This window comes from Capsicum annuum, unplaced genomic scaffold (genome assembly GCF_002878395.1).
Source record: "Capsicum annuum cultivar UCD-10X-F1 unplaced genomic scaffold, UCD10Xv1.1 ctg82541, whole genome shotgun sequence".
NCBI lineage: Eukaryota > Viridiplantae > Streptophyta > Magnoliopsida > Solanales > Solanaceae > Capsicum > Capsicum annuum.
This window is the reverse complement of record NW_025893345.1, coordinates 10172-36568: the sequence shown is the minus strand read 5'-3', so window position 1 is coordinate 36568 and position 26397 is coordinate 10172.

Below are 26397 nucleotides of genomic sequence, written 5' to 3'. Positions count from 1 at the left end.
TTAGATGAAAATTTTATTAGAGTGGTTGAGTTTAGAATGTCGAATTTGGTAGGTTAGCAAAGTTCATTTGTGTTCTTGAGATTCCAAATGAATTCGGAGGACCATGTTAGAATATTTAAAACTTGCTTAATTTGTTGGCGCTGATGCACCTGGTACAGGTCAAAAATAGCCTTCGCATTCACATGCCCTGTATTTTCATCTCCACATTCATGGGCCAACCTTTGTATTTGCAAAGAGGAGGCCGCACATGTCGATCCAAACTTCTTCTTTATGATCAAGGTATACCAGAGTCATTTATGAAGGTATGTACAGGCCAGATCCAACAATCGTAATAGGGGACCACATTCATGAAGAAGGACTTCTAACAGTATATAAAGTTGTTGCCTTTATTTTCAACTCATTTTTTGAGTCCAAAATACCATTATAGTAAATTAAAAGCTTGAAAATTATGGAAAATTCAATATTTGGAGCTTGTATTGGAATGGAGATGTGATTGGGACCAATTTTGTGTTTTTGTTCTCATAAGTTTCCTTTTAATTCTAATCTAATTCTCTAACTTAATTCCTAAACTTACAGTTATTTGTAGGTCTATTTTAGTGCTGATTTGGACTTGAATTTGTCTCATTGTTGGAGAAAATGATACATTATGTGAGAGGACATTGTGATGGTTTCAATTTTGTCATCGTACAAGTTGCCCATGTGAGATCTTTAGTTTGATTTCTGACCTAGAGCGCATATATGCAATATGGGTATCGATATTCTTTTATTGATGTATAGAATCATATTTTGATAGTATGGCAGTGGTTGAAGCTTTTAAAAAGAGGAAAACTCTGAAGTAGAGGATTAAGCTATGGGTGGAAAATTATGGCTCAGTTGTTATTTTAGCATTTATTGGATAAATTAACCAATTAAGAGCCCTTTTAAGTAGAATTCGACCCCCTTTTACTTATTTCAATATGTGATTATCCCTTAGGACTAGTTTTGACTTACTTAGTGCCTTGAGATGAGATTAAGAAGCCTTAGGCACTATGTTTAGACAGGTGTTTATCTTAGGTTCGGTTTGGGACTAGTAGTAGGCCCCATTGATCTTTCTTTTAGGTAGAATGCCTAGAATAGCCCCTCGTGGACCTAAATGTCTTTTGTTTATTACCTTAGTCTAATTTTGGAGTTTAGCATGACTTTGTTAGTTTCAGGAGCCCTATTTTTGACACGACCCAAACTAGGGCCTTGTCTTAATAGGCAATCTCAAGTCTAATCAGGACCGTAGACCACCCCCGATACCCAACCAAACCAACCAACATGTACCCTAAGTCGAATGAACTTCATATATATAACAATATTATGTAATGCATGATCCAAGACTTTAGGATAGGTTTATAAGCATGAACACCCAAGCAAGTCAAACTACCCAATAACCAATAGTATAACCAAGCCCAAACCATTACCCAAAACCATGACAATAATCCAATGTGTATATATATAGCATAATCAATCCATACCCAAGTACACAATTGTCCATACAAAACCTTTAAAGCACAACCAATGATTATTAAGTTAGGATATGCCCCTGACCATAGCCAAAAACCCAAAGTATATGAGAAGACAAAGTATATATAGAGTTCTATGAGATAAAATAGATGCCTTCCAAACTATGAAAGCTCACCACCTTAATCCAACACCGACTGTCCATGAATACGATAGTATGGCCAGTTCTTGCATTGCGTCGGAATACAGCCACCCAAAGATGGGTTAGAAGGTGAATGCTAGCATGTACTCAAGATAAGGATAAAATAATGCCAACCTATAAAACCAAGTAAACTAACCATATGCATATAAACCATCCACACACACATATATACACACACACATATATATAACACTATGCCAGGAAAGGAAATTGGGTTTAGCATGCCTTTAAAACTATTAACCTAGGTATATGAAGCTCAACCATCTTAGAACCACCCATGGGCTGTATGGGTCTAGTGTAACCCACTGAACGGGCCCCGATGCGTGTAGCTACACAAACCAGAGATACAATAAGTATAGAGGATTCCTAATTACCCTTCTCTCTCTATGATATGTATGAACAAATATACTTAAGGGATTCTCGTGCACCCCATTGTATCACATATAGTCACTATGACCAACTGTTATGTTGGCACACATGAGTTCACAGTGTCCATCCGCTGGAATCTCACCATCATGGTTAGCTATCACACCCCACCATTATTTCCCAATTAAAACCATTACCATCAAACAAACCATTATGCCTTTATTATTAACCAAGGCTATTAAAAGTGGTATCATCATACCAATTAGAGCTTGCAAAAAATGTCTTTAGACAACCTTAGGGGATTCCTATGTACCCCATTGGTAACATTATTTAGTTTAATTGGAGGATACCCATGTACCCCGTAAGTACATCATTGTTAAGCTTTCTTGGGAGATTTCCGTGTACCCCACAAGTATTTCATTATTAACCTTTGCTTGAGGGATTCCCTTGTACCCCACAAAACATTCAACATTCAAACCAATTTCATTATTTTATTCACTTGGGGGATTCCCGTGTACCCCACAAGGTTTTCATTGAAATCAAATTCATAGCCCTCAAGGCTTTACCATTTAACCACTTCAAATCATTTACACCATTCATACTATTTAAAACCATTCCAAAACCTTTAAAATATTTATACCATTCAAATTTAAACCATGCAAAAAGATCCAAATCCATTTGAGTTCCATTACCAAAGCATACCATGCAATTGTTCCAATGAAAGTTCAACGATAGAGTAAAAAAATTCTCTTAGGCATTTTGTCAAACATGTTGAGGGCATACCTTCACCAAGACCAAAAACCAAACAAAAACCATCAAATTTAGGGTTACCTATGACCCATTTTTTAAACCATAACCAACAAGTACCCACATAGGAAAACCATCATAAAAAATATGTGAAAAAATAATTTAAACCAAGATTCAACAATATGAACCAAAAACCTCAATATATGTTTCCAAAACTACCATTCATGATTCATAAACAATGTTTAGGACATATTAAAACATTACTTTAGTTGGAACAAACAATGATGGAAGGAGTACATGTCTTATACAAGAAGATTTCGGAGAGAAACTTGACACTTGAGCCCTTCAAAAAACACTTGTACAAACCCTAGCCTCCAATATTCAAGTGTGATTTTGAAAGATTATTTTTAAAGTGTTTATATTCTTTAAAGTGAGTTATGAGAGGCCACAAAGGGTTATATAACGTGGGGACATAATGAATTGAGGTGGGAAATATCCGGACTACCCTCATCTTAAAAGCTAAAAACCAAGTACCAGGAGGGTACAACCCAACCTCTTAACCATACCCTAGGGTATAAGTGGTACCCTAAATCATATCCTAGACCCCACTATGATCCTCTAGACTAACCAACATACGACCATGTAAGACCCTGAATTTTCCCTAAAGCTTAATTTCTTCTTGAGAAGGTTAAGGAGTGAATTCCTAAGTGATTATTTTTTTAACCATATATAATTTCCCTAATTTAGACTTTTTATCACATGGGAAATTTGATAAGCTTTCCTTCGATATAAGACTTGCCAAAATCTGATACCTGGGCAAGAAGTTATGGCTAATGTAAGTCCTAGTAGTAAAACAACGTCATTTTAGTGCTTTGCGCATCACGGAGATGGTTTATTTGACAATTGTCAATTTCCAGTGGAACTCTGTGATAGTGGCACATTGTGGAGGACCCCAATTTCCCAATAGTTAATTTCCAGTGGCCTGACGCAATTGTGATTCATCACACAGAAGTTCTAGGTCCCAACTAGTGGGACAACGTGATGGCTCTATATTATGGTGACTACCAAATTCCCATTTGTCAATTTCCAGTGAGCCATCGTGATAGTGGCGTATCGTGGTAGCCCATAAAATTGGGTTCCCAATTTAATTTTTCTAGCTTCGTCCAAAAGTTAAAAAGGGCATTTTGGAATTTTTCTCAAGCCCCTTAAACTATGCAACCACCAAATTAAAGTAATTTACAAGCATTCTATGAAGTCTCTCTCAAGTTTTCTCTCAATAAAAACCTTAAGCATCCAAAATATGTACCAAGAATCTCAAGAATTCACCATAGATTTTTCAAATTGAGACAAGATTCAAGGTTCCCAAGTCAAGGGCTTTAAGAACCCTCATTCAAGAGTACGAACAGAGTTCCACAAGAGAGTGTTCATCCAAAGCTTCTAATTCAAGGTATGTGAGGTTTTGAACAAGGGTATTCCTTTTACCCTTGTGCTCAAAGGCTTATTTAAACTACAATTCTTTGTAATTTATGAGATTTTACATGAAATTAAATTGGGGTTTTTATCCATTGTTAACTTCACTGAGTTGAGGTTATACTCCTTGGCAAAAATATGATGCCTCTCCCTAATGTGAGGTCTCTTCCTTAGGAGGACAAAATATTGGACTCCATGTAGCTCGCATGATTTATGTCGGTTAAGAGAATCTCCCTTAAAACTAAAGCTTTGAGATAAGATATTTTCCTTTAAAACTAAAATAATTTCCCTTGATATGAGTATTTTTTTACTAAATCTTAAAATGAGATATTTTCCTAAAGTGAATGAAATGCCTTCAAGTATGTTCCAATGTTATATAATTCTGAATACCAAGAATTTAAGTTCAAAAGAGTTATGAGTTCTTGAGAATTAAAGAAGGTTTACTCTCCATGAGACATATTCATGAGTTTAAAGTGTTTCTTAAAGTTTCCTTTAGCCTTGGGTAATGAGAATAAGAGAAGAGTACAAATTTCAAAGCTAAAAGTATAATGAGCCATGAGATTGTGTTACATGTTCCATTTTACATGGTTCATGAGCTTTGCATTTTACACTTATTCAAGCCATGTAATTCATTACTTATTACATGCATGATTTGATTAAAGAGTATTAATGTTGTTTTATATAAATGCATACACCTCCACATACTCAGTACATTCTCAAGTGCCGATCCACATATACGTCTATGTGCTACATTATCTTATAATGTAGTTCAGGTGCTTAGTCCCAACCTCTTCAGTGATTTCTGAGTACCTCTATCTACATTCCTACAGTGGTGAGTCCTCATGGATCGAGGACTTATATTCAAACATCTCCATATTTTGAGAAACTATGTTGTTATTTCCAGTTCATTTTGAGTCAGTTGGGGACCTATCCCAACGACTCTCTAGTTCATATATTAGTAGAGACTTTGTCAAACCAGTTATTATATTGTGGTTGTGTTGAGGTTTCTGGTATTGCTTGGTCATTTTGATCAAGCATTTTCTCCGTATTTCCTTTCATATGATATGACTATGCTAGTGTTTGAATTATTTTATCTTGAAATGAGAGTTATTAGTACAAACAGGCTCAAAGGGTTTTCTTGGGGATACTTGTAGCCTTAAGCAACGTGTGATGTCCCAGGAGGTGATTTCGGATCGTTACAAACTTGATATCAAAGCCTAAGGTTTTAAAGGAGTCCTTAGGATTCTGACAAGCAGCGTTGGGTAGAGTTTTATTCATCGGTGTGTAGCGCACCACATGTACGAGCAAGAGGCTACAAGATGTTTTAGGAAAAAGTTGTTTCTTTCTATCAAATTCCATCGTACCTGCATTTTTCCCTCTCATCTAATAATTCATGCACTACTATTACAGAAAATGCCTCTCCGAAGAGCGGATGCCCACAGAAACGATAATGCGCAACCCCAGCCTGTTGATTCTTTGAATGAGACGGTGTCTCATACTGAGTTTCAGGCAACCTTTTAGGTGTTAGCCCAAGCAGTCACCGCTAATGTTCAAGCCAATAACCAGGCGATAGTTTTTAATCAACAGGGAGGTGATGTAACCATAGCTAGAATTTGTGATTTCATACGGATAAATTCTCCAGAGTTTTATGGGTCCAAGGCAGGTGAGGACCCACAGTTGTACCTTGAAGAGGTGAGAAAGATCATGCAGGTGATGTATATTTCTAAGAAAAAAAGTTTTGAGTTGGCATCTTACAGGTTAAAGGACATAGCTTACGACGAGGTGAGGATGCTGCTCCTATGACTTGGTAAGTGTTCTAAGATGCATTCTTGGACAAGTTCTTTCCGCTTGAGATAAGGGAAGCAAAGATTGAGGAGTCTATGAACTTGAGGAAGGACTCCATGACTATTAAAGAGTGTAGGACTGTGATCCTATATAGGGATATGGATCTAGCTAGGTTGATGACCATGCCCAGCAGATAGATGTGGATAAAATTAGGGAGAAAGATCGAGTGAGGGGTAATAAGATGGCTAGATCTAAGCAGCATGTGTATAGCCAGCCTAGGTTCTATGGAGGGAACTGCCATCAGTTTTAGAGGTTTTCTTCTATGCCAGTGTCTTCATCAGCTAGTGCTCCCATACTGAGAATTAGGCCGGAACAAGAGGCAAATCCTTTATGTCTAGGTCATAGAACAGTGTTGGTAACAGGCCCCATTATCCTCCTTGTGCTATGTGTGGTAGGGATCATCTCGGTGAGTGTTTCGTAGATCTAAGGGGTTATTTTGGTTATGGCAAGCAGGGCAACAGACTTAGAGATTTTCCTCATGCTAGACAGGGGAATAGAGATGGCTGACCTCAGGCACCGATTACTAGTGCACCATCTCCTGCACGCCATCCCTCCTCTACTCAAGATGCTTCATCTAGCACTATTGGCGGTCAACACCAGAACATATTCTATGCCTTACCATCCCGTCAGGAGTAGGAGGACTCTTCCGATGTTGTTACTGGTATGCTCCATGTATTTTGTTTTGATGTTGATGTGTTGTTGGACCCCGAGTCAAGTCTCTCCTATGTGACCCCACTTGTGGCTATGAATTTCAAAATGAGTCCCAAAAGGATTCCTGAGCCTTTCCTAGTCTCTACACCAACAGGGGAGTTAGTTGTCAAAAAACAAGTGTATAAAGATTGTCCTACTACTGTTCTTAATAGAGTCATACTTGCCAATTTGATAGAGTTAGACATGGTGGATTTTGACCTTCTTCTGGGTATGGATTAGCTTTATTCTTGTTATGTGTCCATAGACTGTTGTACCTATGTGATCAAGTTTCAGTTTCCTTATGAACCTGCTTTTGAGTGGTCCGGGAGTTTGGTATCTCCCAAGAGTCATTTTATCTCCTATCTCAAAGACATAAAGCTAATATCCAAAGGTTGCATCTATCACTTAGTTAGAGTCAAAGACATTAAGTTCAAGGCTCCAACTATTCAGTCAGTCAACATTTTGAATGAGTTTCTTGATATTTTTCTGGAAGATCTCCTAGGGATACCTCCCGATAGGGAGATAGAATTCGGGATTGACCTTCTTCTCGACACCTTTCCTATTTCTATTCTGCCATACTATATGGCACCTGTGGAGCTTAAAGAGTTGAAAGAGCAACTCAAAGATCTTTTAGACAAAGGTTTCATAAGGCCCAGTATTTCTCCTTGGGGTGCACCTATTTTATTCGTGCAAAAGAAAGATGATTCTTTGGGTATATGTATTGACTATTGTCAGCGTAATAAGGTCACAATCAAAAATAAATATCCTCTTCCAAGAATTGATGACTTATTTGACTAGTTGCATGGTGCAAGTTATTTCTTCTAGATAGACCTTAGATCCGTCTATCATCAACTTAAAGTGAGGGAGTGTAATATTCCAAGAACAGCCTTCTGAACCCGCTATGGTCACTTTGAGTTTTAGTCATGTCCTTCGGGCTAACCAATGCCCCAGCCGCCTTCATGGACCTCATTAATTGATTGTTCAAGCAATATCTAGATATGTTTGTCATTGTTTTCATAGATGATATACTTGTGTACTCCCATAATGAGAATGACCATGCGAATCATCTTAGAATTATCTTACAAACCCTCAGAGAGCACCAGTTGTTTGTCAAATTCAGTAAGTGTGAATTTTGGCTAAGGTCTATATCTTTTCTAGATCATATCATTTCAACCGAATGTATTAGAGTTGATCCTCAAAAGACAAAAGTTGTGAAAAATTGGCCTAGACCTATCTCCCTATCTGACATTAGGAGTTTCTTAGGTCTATCTGTCTACTACCACTATTTTATTGAGGGTTTCTCTTCTATTTCATCTTCCATGACCCGGTTGACCCAAAAGAAAGTTAAGTTCCAGTGGTCAGATTCCTGTTAGAAGAGTTTTTAGGAGTTGAAGATTCGACTTACTTCAGCCCCTGTGTTGACTTTGCCTGATGGCACAGATGGTTTTGTGGTGTATTATAATGCCTCTAGAATTGGTTTGGGTTGTGTGTTGGTACAAAGAGGTAAGGTTATAGCCTATGCCTATGGACAGTTGAAGCCGCATGAGAAGAATTACCCAACCCATGATCTTGAGTTAGCTATTATGGTTTTGGCTTTAAAAATCTGGATACACTATCTTTATGGTGTTCATGTTGATATGTTTACTGATCATAAGAGCTTGTAGTATGTGTTTACTCAGAGGGAGTTGAATCTTTAGCAGAAGAGGTGGTTGGAGTTATTAAAAAACTATGGTATGAGTGTATTGTATAACCCGGGCAAGGCCAACGTAATGACGGATGCCCTTAGTAGATTGTCTATGGGTAGTGTTGCTCATGTAGAGGAAGGTAAGAAAGAGTTAGCTTGCAATGTGCATTTTCTGGCTAGATTGGGTATTGGTTACTTGATTCAGCCGAGGGAAGTACGTTGGTGCAGAGTAGTTCTGAATCCTTTTTAGTTTCAGAAGTGAAGGAGAAACAAGATAGGGATACTAGTTTGGTTAGATTGAAGGAGTCTGCTAAGGGCCAAAAGGTAGAGGTTTTCTCCCAAGGGGGAGATGGCGTGTTGAGATTGCAGGATAGATTATGCGTTTCATGTGTTGATGATCTAAGGCAGAGGATTATAGCTGAGTTGGATGGCTCACGGTATTTTAGTCATCTCGGTACTACCAAGATGTACCGCGACTTGCGAGAAATCTATTGGTGGAATGGTATGAAGAAGGATATAGATGAGTTTGTAGGAAAGTATGCAACGTGCCAATAGGTTAAAGTGGAGCACCAAAGACCTAGTGCTATGATGTAAGTATTTGGTATACCCACTTGGAAGTGGGAGGTGGTGAATATGGACTTTGTGACCGGGTTGCCTCTTTTGCATCATCATCATGATTCTATTTGGGTTGTTGTAGACAGGCTGATTAAGTCTGCGCATTTCTTGCTCGTGTATACGTCTCATACAGCTGAGGATTATGGTAGATTGTATATCTAAGAGTTAGTCAGGCTGCACAAAGTTCTCTCGTCTATTATTTTGGATAGGGGCACTCAATTTACTTCTCAGTTTTGGAGGGCGTTCCAGCAGGGTCTTAGTACCCAAGTCCTTTTAAGTTCCATTTTTCATTCACAAACAGATAGTCAAGCTGAGAGGACCATTCAGACCCTGGAAGATATGTTGAGGGCATGTGCTCTTGATTTCAAAGGTAGTTGGGATGAGCATTTTCCATTGATAGAGTTTGCCTATAACAATAGTTACCATGCTAGTATCGGGATGACATCATTTAAGGCCTTGTATGATAGAAAATGTAGATCACCCATAGGTTGGTTTGAAGTGGGTGAAGTTGCCGTGATTGGGCCTGAAGCAATATTTGAAGCTATGGAGAAAGTGAAGTTGATTAGAGAGAGGTTGAAGGCCGCCCATAGTCGTCAAAAGTCTTATGCCAATGTGAGGAGAAGAGATCTTGAGTTTGAAGTGGGTGATTTGGTATACTTAAAGATTTCACCCATGAAAGGGGTGAAAAGGTTTGGTAAAAAGGGAAAGCTTAGTCCCCGTTATGTTGGCCCGTATAGAGTCTTGAGCCGTGTTGGTAAGGTGGCCTATGATGTTGAGTTGCCTGCAGAGTTGTCAGTTGATCATCCTATTTTTCATGTCTCTATGCTTAATAAGCATATTGGAGATTCCGTTGTAGTAGATCCTTCAGAGAATGCCGATATTCAAAACAGTCTTTCCTTCGATGAGATTCTTGTTGAGATCCTAGATTTTCAGATCTGTAGAGTAAGGAATAAAGAAGTTCCTTTAGTTAAAGTTTTGTGGCAGAACCAGTCTGCCGAGGGTGATACTTGGGAGGCAAAAGCAGACATGCGAGCCAAGTACCCGCACCTCTTTTCCGCAAGTTCAGATTAATCCGAAGGTATTATTCTTCCTTAGTTTAGCCCTTCTAATCTAAAGTTCAGCTATATGCATCTATCCTTGTATGAGTTCTTGCAATTTTCTAGGCATTCAAGAGTTTAGAAAGAGATAGAGTCATTACGTACTCAATTTCCTCCGTACTCTTAGCTTAACTAGCGACATTTGTTGATGAATGTTTCCAAGGGGGAGATATTGTAATAACCTAAATTTTTCCAAAAGCTTAATGTCTCCCCAAGAAGATTAAGGAGTGATTTTCTAAGTGAGTATCGTTTTAACCATATAGAATTTCCCTAATTTTGACTTTTTATCACATGGGAAATTTGATAAGCTTTCCGTCGATATAAGATTCATCTAAATCCAACACCCGGGCAAGAAGTTATGGCTAATTTAAGCCCTAGTCATAAAACAACGTCATTTTAGTTCTTCGCGCGTCGCAGAGAGGGTCTATTTGACAATTGTCAATTTTCAGAAGAACTCCGCAATAGTGGCACATCGCGGAGGACCCCAATTTCCCAATAGTCAATTTCCAGTGGCCTGATGCGATTGTGACGCGTTGCGCTGAAGTTCCATATCCTAACTAGTGGGACAACGCAATGGCTCCGCGTCGCGGTGACTATCAGATTCCCATTTGTCAATTTTCAGCGAGCCACCGTGATAGTGGTGCGTCGTGGTGGTCCATAGAATCGGGTTCCCAGTTCAATTTTTCCAGCTTTGTATAGAAGTTAAAAAGGGCATTTTGGACTTTTTTCAAGCCTCTTAAACCGTGCAAACACCAAATTAAAGTCATTTACAAGCATTCTATGAAGTCTCCAAAACCTCTTCAAAGAATCTCACGAATCCACCATAGATTTTTTAATTTGAGTCAAGATTCAAGGTTCCCAAGTCAAAGGCTTTAAGAACCCTCATTCAAGAGTATGAATAGAGTTCCAAAAGTGAGAGTTCATCCAAAGCTTCTAATTCAAGATATGTGCGGTTTTGAACAAGGTTAATCCTTTCACCCTTGTGCCCAAAGGCTTATTTAAACTGCAATTCTCTGCAATTTATGAGATTTTACATGAAATTGAATTGGGGTTTTTCACCCATTGTTATTGGTTGCAAGCTTTTGATGTTTCCCTTGAATTGAGAGTCTAATGGCATGATTTTTACATGTTTTCTTGAGAAATTTCAGCTGGGTCTATACACCATGATTTTAATCCGCGAGAAGTTAGTAGTTGAAATGTTTGAAACATTGAAGTATATGAGTATGTTGAGATTTTGAGATAAATTGCTGAAATTTCTAGATTTCAACATGAGTTATGAATCTATATGCTATCTGTTATGCTTTTGATGAGTTCTCACTTGAGATTGAATTATGGGTTATTAAGTCCTACTTGATACTTGAGATTTTATGAACTATTGTGCTATAAGCACCTATGATTTGAGTATTCTGAGATTATTGAGAAATATTTTTACCTAATGGTCATTGAGTTTTGAAATCCACTCTACTACATGAGATTACAGATTAGATTATTGGGTTCTTAATGAACCATGGGATTATTCTAAAGTGGATTTTCATGAGATGATCGAGATAAACGAAAGGGAGTAGTATTTCTCACCGAGTTGGGTAGGTTACCCCAGTTTCTTACCCCAGAATTACGTGCCACCGTAGGTTGGGCCTAAGGCTGAGATGATTGTTGGGCCTAAGGCCGAGATATTGGCTCCGAGGCTGAGATAACTGATCACTGAGTTGAGGTTATACTCCTCGGAAAGAGTATAACGCCTCTCCCCAACGTGAGGTCTCTTCCTTTGGAGGACAAAACATTGGACTCCATGTAGCTCGCATGGTTTATGTCGGTTAAGAGAATCTCCCTTAAAACTAAAGCTTTGAGATAAGATATTTTCCTTTAAAACTAAAATACTTTCCCTTGATATGAGTATTTTTCCCTAAAGCTTGAAATGATATATTTTCCTAAAGTGAATGAAATGCCTTCAAGTATGTTCCAAGGTTATATGAATCAGAATTCCAAGTATTTGAGTTCAAAAGAATTATGTGTTATTGAACATTAAAGGAGTTTTACTCTCCATGAGACATATGCATGAGTTGAAAGTACTGCATAAAGTTTCCTTTAGCCTTGAGTAATGAGAATAAGAGAAGAGTACAAATTTCAAAGCTAAAAGTATAATGACTCACGAGATTGTGTTACATGTTCCATTTTACATGATTCATGAGCTTTCCATTTTATAATTATTCAAGCCATGTGAGTCATTACTTATTACATGCATGATTTGATTAAAGAGTATTGATGTTATTTTATATAAATGCATGTACCCCCACATACTCAGTACATTCTCAAGTGTTGATCCACATATACGTCTATGTGCTACATTGTCTTATAATGTAGGTTCAGGTGCTCAGTCCCAACCTCGTCTGTGATTTCCGAGTAGCTCTATCTACATTCGTACAGTGGTGAGTCCTCATGGTTCGAGGACCTATATTCAGACATCTCCATATTTTGAGAGACTATGTTGTTATTTCCAGTTCATTTCGAGTCAATTAGGGACCTATCCCACAGCTCTCTAGTTCATGGATTAGTAGAGGCTTTGTCAGACTTGTTATCATATTGTGGTTGTGTTGAGGTTTCCAGTATTGTGGTCATTTGGACTGAGCATTTTCTCTGTATTTCCTTTCATATGATATGACTATGCTAGTGTTTGAATTATTTTATCTTGAAATGAGAGTTATTAGTAGAAATAGGCTCAAAGGGTTAGCTTTGGCTACTTGTAGCCTAAGCACCGTGTGACATCCCGGGAGGCGATTTCGGGTCGTTACAGACCACCTAGGTCTAAGTTATACCTTAGGGTACGAATGATACCCCAAACCGTACCCTAAACCATATCTTAGACAGTTTCCATAAGACCAACCAACCAGCATCATATGACTTGGCATTATACACCTTGTATCCAACCATACGACTAGTATGATGTTAAGTCGTATCTTGGAAAGTAACCAAGACAAACTTACTGTCCAACATACGAGTGTACCATACCCTAACAATATTGAAGGGTACGATTGGTACCCTTGGGTAATACCTTTCCCATATGATCCAAAACTCATGAAATTTTGCGAGGGCCAAGGTTTAGCGTATTTCATTCTCCCCCACTTAGGATCATTCGACCTCGAATGACGGGTAAGGGCAAAAACAAGAATGAATAACTCATTAACACCTATCAAACTTCCCTTCAACCAAATTAGAAAATGAAGACATAAACTAAGATGAGGGGATGACCACATATCCCAAGCACGACTTGCATCCCAACACCTCCATTCTGACCTCTAACCAAGTTAGAAACAAATATGCAAGAGAAACCATTCCTTTCATTTAACAAAGTTAGAAAACCAAGATGATACAAAGAACGCATACCTTAGGCACGTGTTTTCGAAATAAAGTACCAATGCAGATACTTAGACTTCATGTCCTCTTCCGCCTCCCAAATGGATTCCATGGGCTTGTGGTTCCACCATAGAACCTTCACCAAAGGCACACCTTATTATTCGCAACCGATGAACTTACCAACCCAAGATCCTCACCGAGACCTCCTTAAGGAACAAAGGATCCGAGATACCAATACCACCCAAAATAAACAACCAACGAAGGATCAACCATAACTTTCTGCCACACTAACACATGGAATACCAAATGAATGGAACCCATGCTAGAGAGCAAGTCCAATTCAACTTACAACTTCCCAAAGACACATCACTATGAGAGCTTGAGTCTAGCTATACACTACTCCCATGATCAAGCCTATCCAAAACTAAAAGGAGTTAACTTGAGCAATCGGGCTCTACTCCTTACATCTATCTCGAAACACTTCCCCACCCCATCATCATTATAATATGAAAACCATAGTTAAAAGACATAGGAAAACATAACCAAGCATTTAATACCAAAATCCCAACATATATTTGAAAACCCAATACCATAACACAATTATGCCATGTAAACAATTCATAAATCATGCGTCCCCAAGCCTCTTAAGTACCCAACACAACCATTGGTATATCTACCAATCACAACATTCAATCCTACCGCTTATATACTCGCGGTATGATCTATCATGCCAAAGATCTACCATCCCCTATAACTTTCACAAAGATTTTTGCCACCTATTATTTTCCTAACTATTTCTCATGACAACAACCTTAGCTTGCCTTCTAAAACCTTAACGCTAGTAGTCACCCTAGACTCTCCCTCACTTAGGGACTTATACATTCCTCATTTTCATTACACCACCATGCGTTCAAGCCACTACCACCCTCATCATAGAAAGGGTCATTAAGGAACCAAATTTCAAGAATTATCCATGCCACCCTAGAAAGACCCTTGAAACAAGACACGACATTATAGGAGCTAAGTACTACATAGAAACCACCTAGACCATAATGAAGAACCATCTTGACATAACCATACCATAAAATGTGTCTTTAGGACTGGACACCTAAAGAAACACAGCCGCATATACCATAGGTAATGTAATGTAAAGTCAAGACTCATATCTAGGGAACAAGGAGAACGCAAAATACAAACCTTAGGCATAAGCGCTATAAGAATGCATACAACACTAGTAGAGTAGTGTTTTAATCGAGATAGAAGAGAATCACTAGAATATGCAGCCCAATCTTCAGTTAGAGTCCACTGCTAAAATAAAATTTTAGATTAATCTTTGACCTTCATCCCATGACACCTATAAGAACAACATTCCTCTATATTAGGTCTCACCAAGTATGTACACTAGGAACACTTGGTTTTCCTATACCCAAAACCTTATTCATCCATATGCTACCTCGAGCCTAGTAAAATCATGAAAACTTCATGCTCTAACCCATGCAATGACTAGACCCCCATTCCATTCGTTTAACCTGAACCTACCATCTATAAGTCACAACTTTCCCACGATTGTATTCCCCAAGCCATCAACCCCACCCCTTCCATACACCTCATCACACCTACCAATTTACCTCCCCAATTCTCACATTGTTATACTCGAGCTAACATACTTCCTTTACCAAGATCAAGCATATAGGTTCGAGCCTAGTATTTATCAACCACCATGAACAACCACCAAAGTATCCCATATAGAATATGCACATACAAGGTCAACCCCATAAGGAGGACACCCTAAATATCTTATTAACCCACTGCCAACCTATGCATTTCCAGGGAACCATTTCCCTTATGCATGGAAAAAGAATAACAATCTGTGGAGAGATATTAGAACTGATGAAACCTTCATCTAAGAGATCCCTTAATTTCTTTTTACGCTCCTTAGACTCAACTGGATCCATTCTATAAAAAAATAGAAATTGGACACATGTCCGAAACAAAACTAATCCCAAAGCAGCCTCCCATTAGGAAGACACCATGAGGGTCGTCAAGAAGGCCATATGGAATTCACGCACCCCCAAAACTAAATGCATAGAAAGACCTTTTGAGTTAGAATATTTAACCCAGAACAAATGGTAGAAACATTTCTTGGAGACCAATCTCCGAGTTCTAAGATATCATGTAACCTTTTCCTTAATAGTTAGGGAACAAAACCATCCTCCCATTCCATAACTGACTCACCATGGAGCCTAATGACAGCCTTTCAAATCCAATAATCTAATAATGCATAGCACAAGTATAATTAATCAATCCCCCAAATGACATTAAAATCCACTATTTTCGAGTAAAACTAATCCACTAAGACCAATAGATACCATAAAACCTCAGAGACTCATTTTGCAATCACAAAGTCACCTACAGTGGTAGAAACAGAAAGAAAAGAATTTGAAACAACCATGGAACCAAAAATAAAATACACAACAGCAAATGGGGTCACTAAGAGAAAGGGGACCCCAAACCATACACACATCATAAAAAAAGAGTTTTTTTACACACTAGTGTTAGTTTAGAAGATATTTTGAACTCCCGAGGGATAGTGAAGTCATTGAGATGATCCCAGCTAACATCAAAACTAGAAGCAAAACCCCATTGTGCAAGAGCTAGAGAAGTAGAAACTGGCACCCTATATGCCTAAGCAGCAATCATTATAGGACATTTCCATTGCATGTGACCCAATTGACTGCAAATGAAACATTGATTCTCCCTTTCCTCACAACAACCACAGTGTGACCAACCATAAAATCTTCAAAGAGGGTAGGATGATGCAGTTTGGGCCCTAATTGCGCGTGATAGGGTAACATATTCCCTACATGCATTATAACTCCAAAAATGTCTGCCTCTAAATGGATTCAAGTATGGAGCAAGATCATTAGCCATCGAACCGCAGTGAGGACCCACCCAACTCTTTTACTTGGACTACTTACCACCTTACCATTAGCCTCCCATTTTCTTAGAAAACTGAGACCCTTTACCTTGCCTATTTCTCAACCTTGCCTTTTTCTTCCCCGTACCAATAAGATTGGACTGTGTGATAGAGTTATCACTATCTAGATTAATAGAATAATGAAACTCAATGTTGTTAACCTTTTCTTGAGGTAATTGAGCATGAGAGCAAACTTCCAAAATAGGATCAGTGGAGACTAGTGGGACTCCACGGGGAAACTAGAAACTGTGACCCTTGACTGGGTCTGTGTCTCATGAGTTGGACTAGATCCATTTATATCATTCTAAAATAGGATGGGTGAGTTTCCATGAACTTTGGATCATTGAGAGGACATGATTTGAAAGATGAATCAAAAAAAGATTTAGGGAAGAGTTCAAGACTTTAGACTCCTTAGCCTAAAAGTAGAACAACAAGAAAGTGAAACATTCCTAAATTCCTCATAGCCTCTTGACTATAAGTGTGGTGCACAACAGACCCATAAGAAACACTCTACTTGACACGACTTTGTGGATACCCTATGAGACCAAAACCTATGCTCTGATACCAACTTAACATGACTCAAACTGGGGTCTTATCGTAATAGGCAATCTCAAGTTCAATCAGGACCTGAGACCACTCCCGATACCCAACCCAACCAACCAATATGTACCCTGAGTCAGATGAACTCCATAATAATGAAAAGATAGTGTAATGCACGATCCAAGACTTTGGGATATATCTATAACCTTGACAACCCAAGCAAGGCAAACCACTTAATAAGAACCCGTATAACCAAGCTTAAACCATAAGACAAAACCATGATAATAATAAAATATGTATATATATATATAACATAATCAATCCATACCCAAGTCCATAGTTTTCCATACAAAGCCTCTAAACCAAAATAAGAGTTTTAAGTTGGGACATGCCCCCGACCATAGCCTTTACACAAAGTCTATGAAAACATAAAAGTATATATAAAGATCCATGAGATGAAATATATGCCTTCTGAACAATGGAAACTCACCACTTCAAGCCAACACCGACTGTTCCCAAATTTAATCAATGAGAAGAAGGAGTATATAACGGTTCCTACGTCACATGTAGATACAACAACCTGAAGATAGATTAGTGGGTGAACGCTTGCATGCACTTAGCATAAGGATAAAATATTGCCAACCTTTAAAACTAAGTAAATCAACTATTTTCTCACAAACCATACACATATACACATATATATATGTATGTGTGTGTGTGTCACGAATGAGAACTGGGTTCAATATTTTATTAAAACCATTAACCTGGGTATGTGTAGCTTGACCATCTTAGAACCACCCATAGGCTATATGGGTCCAGTGTAACCCCCTAACCGGGCCCTAAAGCATATAGCCGAACAAACCAGAGATACCATAAGAGTAGGGGATTCCTAAGTACCCTTCGTTCTCCGTGATACATATAAACAAATATAATTAGGGGATTACCGTGTACCCTATAGTATCACATATGGTCTCTATGACCAACCCTCATGTCGGCAAACATGAGTTTCCAATTTTCGTCCATTGGACTCGCACCTTTACGGTTAGCCATCACACTCCACCATTGTTGCGCAATTAAAACTATTACGATCCAACAATATCATTATGCCATTATTTTTAACCAAGGTTATTACAAGTGGTATCGTCATACCAACTATAGCTTGCAAGCAATGACCTTAGCCAACCTTAGGGCATTCCATCTACCTCATTGGTTACATTATTTAATTTACTTGAGGGATTCCTATGTACCTCGTAAGTACATAATTATTAATCTTACTTGGGGGATTCCCATGTACCCTACAAGCATTTCATTATTAAACTTTGCTTGTGGGATTCCCTTGTACCCTATAAGACATTCAACATTCAAACCAATTTCATTATTTCATTCACTTAGGGGATTTTCGTGTACCCCATAAGGTTTTTATTCAAATCAAATTCATAGCCATCAAGGATTTACAATTTAACCACTCTAAACCATTCACACAATCATACCATTTAAAACTATTCCAAAACCTTTAAACCATTCATACCATTCAAACCATGCAAAATCATCCAAATCCATTAAGGGTTCCATTACCAAACCATACCATGCAATAGTTCCAATGAAAGTTCAACAATAGAGTAGTTTGAATTTTTTCTATTCTTCAAAGTAAGTTATAATAGGCCACCAAGGGTTATATAACTTGGGGACATAAGGGTTTGAGGTGGGAAATTTCCAGAATACCCTCAACTTAAAAGCAGAAAACCAAGTCTAGGAGGGTATGACCCAACCCCCTTAGCCATACCCTAACACTCATACCCTAGACCCCACCATGGTACCTATACTGACAAATATATGACTATCTAGGTCTAATTCATACTTTAGGGTACATATAGTACCCTAAAATAGTACCCTAAATCGTATGTTAGATATTTCCACAAGACCAACCAACAAGCATCGCATGACTTGGGATCATACACCTCGTATCCAATCATATGACTAGTTTGATGTTGAGTTATATATTGGACAATAACCAAGCTAAACCTACAATCCAACATACGAATAATCCATCCCCAAACCTTTTCCAAGGGTATGATTGGTACCCTTTAGTCATACCTTTCCTAGAGTGTCCAAAACTCATGAAATGTTGTGAGGCCCAAGGTTTAGGGTTTTTCATTCTCCCTTAATTAGGATCATTTATCCTCAAACAACAGGTAAGGGCAAGAACAAGAACAAGATAGTACATTAAAACCAATTAATCTTACCTTTAACTAAAATAGAAAATAAATACATAAACCAAGATAAAAGGATCATCACATATCCCAAGCACGATTTACATCCCAATACCTCCATTCTGACCTCTAACTAAGTTAGAAAACAAACTTGTAAGAGAAACCATTCCTTTCCTATAACTAAGATGAGATAAAGAACTTATACCTTACGTACAGGTTTCTGGAATAAGAACCAACGCGGGTACTTGGACTCTATGTGACCTTTCATCTCCTAAATAGCTTCCTTGAGCTTTTGGTTCCACCATAGAACCTTAACCAGAGCCATATATTTTTTGCAACCGAAGAACATACCAACCCAAGATCCTCATCGGGACCTCCTTAAGGAGAAAAGGATACAAGACACCAATACTACCCAAAAGAATCAGCTAACAAAGGATCACCCATACTTTTTTGCCACACCGATGCATGGAATACCAAATAAATAGAACCCATGCTAGAGAGCAAGTCCAGTTCAACTTACAACTTCCAAAAGACATCACTATAAGAGATTGAGTCTAACTATACACCACCCCTATGTTCACACCTATCCAAAACTAAAAGGAGTTAACTTATCACATGTTTGACCATTTTATGGTTATTAGTCTCATTGTTCCATTTTTAAATTTGTGTTACTCTTTATTGTACCTACGGTGCTTATAGGGCTTCGATAGGGTTATTTTCCTTCTTGTTTGTTTCTTCAAGGCTTATAAGGGCTCAGTTAGGTTATAGTTAGACTTTACTTCAATATTCGATTACCAATTTTACATATGTATTGTACTTGTTCGTCATGTTCCACTATTTGAATTTTTCTCCTTTATTTTTGACTTTAGTTGCATTCTCATAGTTTATTTATAATTTTGTTGTAATTTATCTCATTCGACCTATGATGCCTATTGAGTACCTATTGTATTGGTACTCATACTACACTTTTTTATCTTTTCGCTGGTGCAAATCTGAGTATGAATCACCACCATTGATATTGTCCTCTAGTTGTGCTTCTATTTAGAGCTAGGGTGAGCTCTTAGAATTCAAAAATGATTATTCTCTCTCTACTATTTTTGGATAGTCTTTGTATATTTTGAAACTCTATTATGTATATGGCACTGTTTAGCACTTTATTTTGGATTTTGTGGTTCTTTTACCAATCTTACTAGGTCTTGGTAAAAACTCTTTTTTCTATTTTGTCTTCATTCTTTTATTGTGCAGCATGTTAATATATGTATATCATTCCTTTTTTGCTTACTATCTTGATTATATGTTTGTTTCTTTTATTTTCTTATTCTTCCATCGGTTAGCCCGTTACTTATATTTTCAGGTGAAGTCTTGGATTACCTATTGGTAGGTTAAAGTAGGTGCCATCATGATCTCAAAATTTGGGTCTTGATAGTTTGGTATCAGTGCCTATGTTTACCGATATTGTTGGTATAAGAACAAATGTATTGTAGAGTCTTATGGATTGATACAATAATGTCTGTATTTTATCTTTGGGAAACTACAAGATATTTTTAGGAAAATCTAGCTTTTAGATTTATTTTTGTTGTTGTGTCTACATTGGTTTCTAGATTCTCATTTGTTTCACTCTTTGGTAGATGGCTTGGATACGAGCCACGATAGTCGGGGATCGATACCCTAAATCTACAGCAAGAGAACCAATTAGAGATCGAGGTCAACCTAGAGGTTAAAGTCAAGGAAAAACTATATCCCTAGTTCAGGATTAGGCTAGGGAGCCTTCACTATATCTTATGATTTCTTTTGAGCTAATGATAGTACTAGAGAGTCATCCCACAATAGTAGGTGGGAAAGGCGAAACTAGTCCCTACGAGAGTGTAATAACCCAAATTTTTAAGCTCTAGACCTCTCAAAAGATTTGTCATCAAGTTAGATTTCTAAAGCCACAAGTCTCGCCTAAATCCGATATCATGGCAAAAATTTATGCTAATTTTCCCCCAAGAGTCTATCAGCTGCTTATGACTATGACTCACATAATGACCCATGACTAGATGTGGCGAGTTGTTAAGGAGAGTTATCGTCAGAATAGAACGATCCTCAGTGGTAAGACCAGTGATGATGACCCCACCCCACGACTCATTACCAGTGTTAATAAGTCATTAGGAGGGACTCATCACCTAATCAGGAACTAATCCAAGAATCATGCCTCAGACTAGAATCCACCTAATGATTCATAGTTAGTTACAATAAGTTATTTGTAGGGGGGTTTTAGTCATACCAAAATGGTTCTAAGATCCCAGGACACTAGGTTACGACTTAAACCATGACTTATGACTAGTCGTAATGAGTCGTGAGGTGAGTCATAATAAATGGGAGCGGGTTTTCCTGCGCCATTTTTCAAGGACATTTATGTCTTTTCCCACTTCTTTAAAAGACAAACCCACATCATTTAGGCTTCCCAAGGAGTGGTATAACAGACCCAAATTCCTTAACTCATGATAAAATGATAAATTCCACCCAAAGAAATCAAAAGGGTAATTTTCCCTTCTTCCTTTGAGCAAACTAGGGTTTCTCAAGAACAAGATAAATTCCAAGAACATCTCCACGACTTTTACTTTCAAATATTTGGGATTTCATCAATAGGGAACTTTCACCCATTGAGTCCCAAGAACTTCCTAAGTTTACAAGTGTACAGCTCTTTTTTCTTTTATAGGATTCCAAGTAAATCATGAATTTTATAAATTTTCTCTCAATTGTTTTTATTATGAACCATGAAAATATGTTTCTTCATGAGAATTGTGTTTCCATATGTTTGATAATGCAAATGGCTACACTATGATCAGTTATTAGAATATTGAGTGATATTCATAATTTTTAGTACTATGGTTAGTTCCATAATTACAATGATCAGTTTGCATTAGTCAATGCTGCTGGGTTAAGAACTATCATGACCCAAACCATGGCCTAGGCGTGACGAGTATCTCAAGTATACTGGGAACCGAAGACCACCCTTATGCACCTAACCAAACAACACAAAATCCCCAATATTTGATGAATTGTGAACATATAACAAGATAGCACAAGATAAGATTTAAAGAATAAAGAGTATATCTATAATCGATAATCATCGACCAACCCAAATAACTGACCAACATCACCCAAGTCCATAGTAATCCATCAAAGCCTTTTAACACAAGAACCAAAAACCAATCTTGGTCAGACATGTCCCTATCTATGACAGATGACAATGACAATGATATTATTAATGATAATAAAGACTCTCAATTCTAATCTATGATAATAACTAATAAAATGTCTAAGTCTTCAAGAGAATTGAAGCTTACCACTTTACCATAATGAATTGATGAACTGAACCGATCCATCAACTCTGTGCAGGAAAAGTATAGGTATCTCTGTTCCTACATCACATGGGGATACAATATCCGAAGATGGTTAGTGGGTGAACACTAGCATATAAATCAGGGATAAGGATAATATAATGCCATGATTAATAATTCACAATTATTCAACACCAATGCACATGATCAAATGTATATACATATATATATCACATGCCGAGATAGGGAAACAAGGTTTAACATATATTGTAAAACTTTAGCTTGAATTGTGTAGCTCAACCATCATAACATAAAAATGATCCATGGGCTATATGGGCCTAGCTCTCCCTTAGTTGGTAGGTCCTTGGTGTGTGTGGTCGCACGAACCAAAGGGTATACATAGGCACTATAGGGGACTTAAACCTCTTGATGTATCAACGTGACACAAGAATCCAATCATGTAATACAATATGGAGGACTCGAACCTCACAATCATCTGATATTACTAAGGGGGACTCAAACCACTTGGTTAGTTAGACCCCGCATCGGCAACCGTAGTTTGCGGTATCAACCCCTTAGGACGTCCACTTTCACGACTCAGATACAAAACCCTTATTAAAGCCCACTAAAAACACTTATCACGTATTCCCATATATTGAACCATGACCCATATTTAGGCATACATTGTTGGTATCTTCATACCAACTACACTTACAAGGTAACATCAATATGCCAAACCAGTTATCATTACTTGGGGGAAATCACAATCCCCTTTGGTTAAATTATACATTACCTTGGGGAGTTATACAACCCTATAAGGTTCAATTGAAAATCATTATACTTCATTAACCTTTCATATTGTGCTATTGTTCAAGAGTAGTTCAATATGCATATTTTTCATATTCAAAACCAATTCCACAATAGGAGGAGGTTGAGGTTAGGTCATAACAACTTCAAAAGTAACAAGTTTGGGGAAATCACAATCCCTTAATTTATTCACCATTCCCGTGCATAAATTTGATTTTAGAACCACCATTAAAACATAAACCATGCAGGGACAAATATGAAACATCACATAAATGTCAGTTATTCAAAAACCCTCAACCCGTGTTTTCAAAACCAACATCAATTTCATATGAAAAATACTTTAAAACATATGCTTTTCAAAAATTAGCAATTAGGGAAGAGTAACAGGCATGAAATACCAAGTTTTCACAAAGAGAATTCAGTTCTTGATCCCTTGGATGACCTACTTCTTAGAAACCCTAAGTATGGCTGCTTGAGAGAGATTTGGAACTATTTGAGTAGTTTATAAATAATAAAAAATCCATCTTAAGTGACTTATGAATATGGGTTTTAATTGGGTAAGAAGGGAATTGTCCAAAGTGCCCTTAAATTAAAACTAAAATTTAGTCGTCAGTGACTATGGGTCACTATACCACTTGTAAGGCTCATTATGACTCATCACTATGAGTGGTAACCAAGACAGTCTCAAGGGAACTCACAATCTATTCAACCTATGAATCAACTACTATGACTCATAATGGGACCTTATGACTTATAAGATTAAGTCGTAGTTAACATGGAACCCATTTGGGGTAATCATTAGACATCTTGCGATTTGCCCCCAATGAATCATAATAAGTCCTTGAAACTCTTAGTGAGCCACTCATACTCAAAGAAAAACTCAGCCACACACTTATTGATTTGGTTATGATTGGGTCCCTAGGACCCGTCAAAACTCCCTACAACTCATATGGTAAGTATTAGTCAAGGCAGTGAGAATAAAATTTTAGAAATTTTCAAGGATAAAATTTTGGGGTGCTATATGAACACTCAAACCTAGGTACTCATGCATGTTACAATATTCAGGTTATAAGTCACTTAGATCATTCTTGCATTGTTAAATTCAGAATTTTATCATGTTGAACATTTATCAGTAACAAATCATATTTAATAGTTATCAGTACCAGTTTCTGTTCACTTGGGATTAATACTAGCATCGAGTGAACATAGGGATAAAGTCTCACCCACCAGTTGAGAACTGAGACCTTTAGTAGAAGTCCCTAAGATCCAAAACTACGTTGCCACCATAGATTATGAGAGGTCACCCAGAAGTAGAGGAATGGCACCCTAGTCTTTTGGGACACATGTTTAATGGATCCACATCAACCAATGTTGGTATCCTTGGCAAGGTACTAACACCTATTCAACTGGGGTTACCAGTTGAACCCTAGTTTTTCTCAGATTGGGGTATGTCAATTGTAGTTAGATCCCATTGTCTTCAATTTAGTATTAGTTTATATATTTAGTTTGTCTTCCAACTCTGATATGCATGACCTTATATTTAGTTATCCAATTTATTTAGCATATGTTATACTTAGTCTTAAATTCAGTGTGCCTATTCATGCATTAATGCTCGATTATACCAGTTAGCTTTCTCATCACAAATACCTAGTACATTCAATGTACTGATCAAATATTTTCTTTTGTTCTATATTATCTTATAATATAGGTTTGGATGCCCAATTCTCAGATCGGACCTATTCCATTCTTATGCCACTTAGCAGAAATCATGGTTAGTCCTCATCCTTTGAGGACTGGTTATCAGTTTTTATTCTTAGTATCTTATTTTATTTCAATTAGTTAGAGTTAGTTTGGGGCTTGTCCCATCATCTCTCAATGTTTTAGAGGCTTTCAGACAGTGAGACATGTTTTCTATTTTATCAGATATATAGACATGATTGGTATTATTTTTAGTATCATTTGTTATTAGATTTTTCAGTTAGCTTCTACACAGTATTTTTTTCTTTTTGTTATTTCTCGTAGCAGGTACCATACCATGGGTTAGCTTGGGATCACTTGTGACTCTAAGCACCATGTAACAACTAGGGGGTAGTCTAGGTCATGATAAACTTAGTATCAAAGTCAAAGGTTTAAAGTGTCTTAGGGTGTCTGAAGATCGCATTAAGTACAGTTTGGCTCATGAGTGTGAAGTGCGCCATACTTATGGGAAAGAGGCTATGATATATTTTAGGAAAGGCTCCATTCTTTCATTATTTGCTATCGTGCGATGGAGCATAAGATCTATTAAATTTTTTTCCTAACTCATAGTCTATCTATTAATAGATAATTCCTCCCATAAAGGCCAAAATAAGGAGGAATATGGATCAACCAGTACTACCACTAGTTTAAGAATTCCCTTTGAATAAGTAGGTCTTCCATTATAAATTCAATAGGTCTTCTATGATGAATCAGGGCTACTTTCATAGCCATAGACCAATCCATGGATGCCCAAAATAACTAGTACATTATTGCCCCATCTAATCCTATAGTGAATCCAATAGTAACTAGGATCTGAGACTTCACTCAGATAAATTCCCCAATATTCTCTATATCCATATCTAAGAAGGATCTACAAAATATTTTAAGCTATCTACAGAAGGTGACTAATATCATGGTCTTTAGTTAGTGTGATAATATTGATTTAGATGCTTATCAATTGTAAGGAGTGGCTCATACTTTGTTTAAATAGTAGATGGAAGAGAGAAGTATTGATGTAGGTCCTATAGAATGATATAAGTTTTCCACTATCTTTCTGGATAGGTTCTTCCCCCTTGAGTTAAGAAAGCCCAAGGTGGAATATTTTATCACTTAAAGCAATATAGCATGAGTGTGAAGGAGTATTTGCTTGAGTTCACTCAGTTGGAGAGGTATGCTCATAAGATGGTGTCTAATTCTAAGGCTCTTATGAGTAAGTTTGTATCTGGTGTATTGGTGGATGTGGTTAAG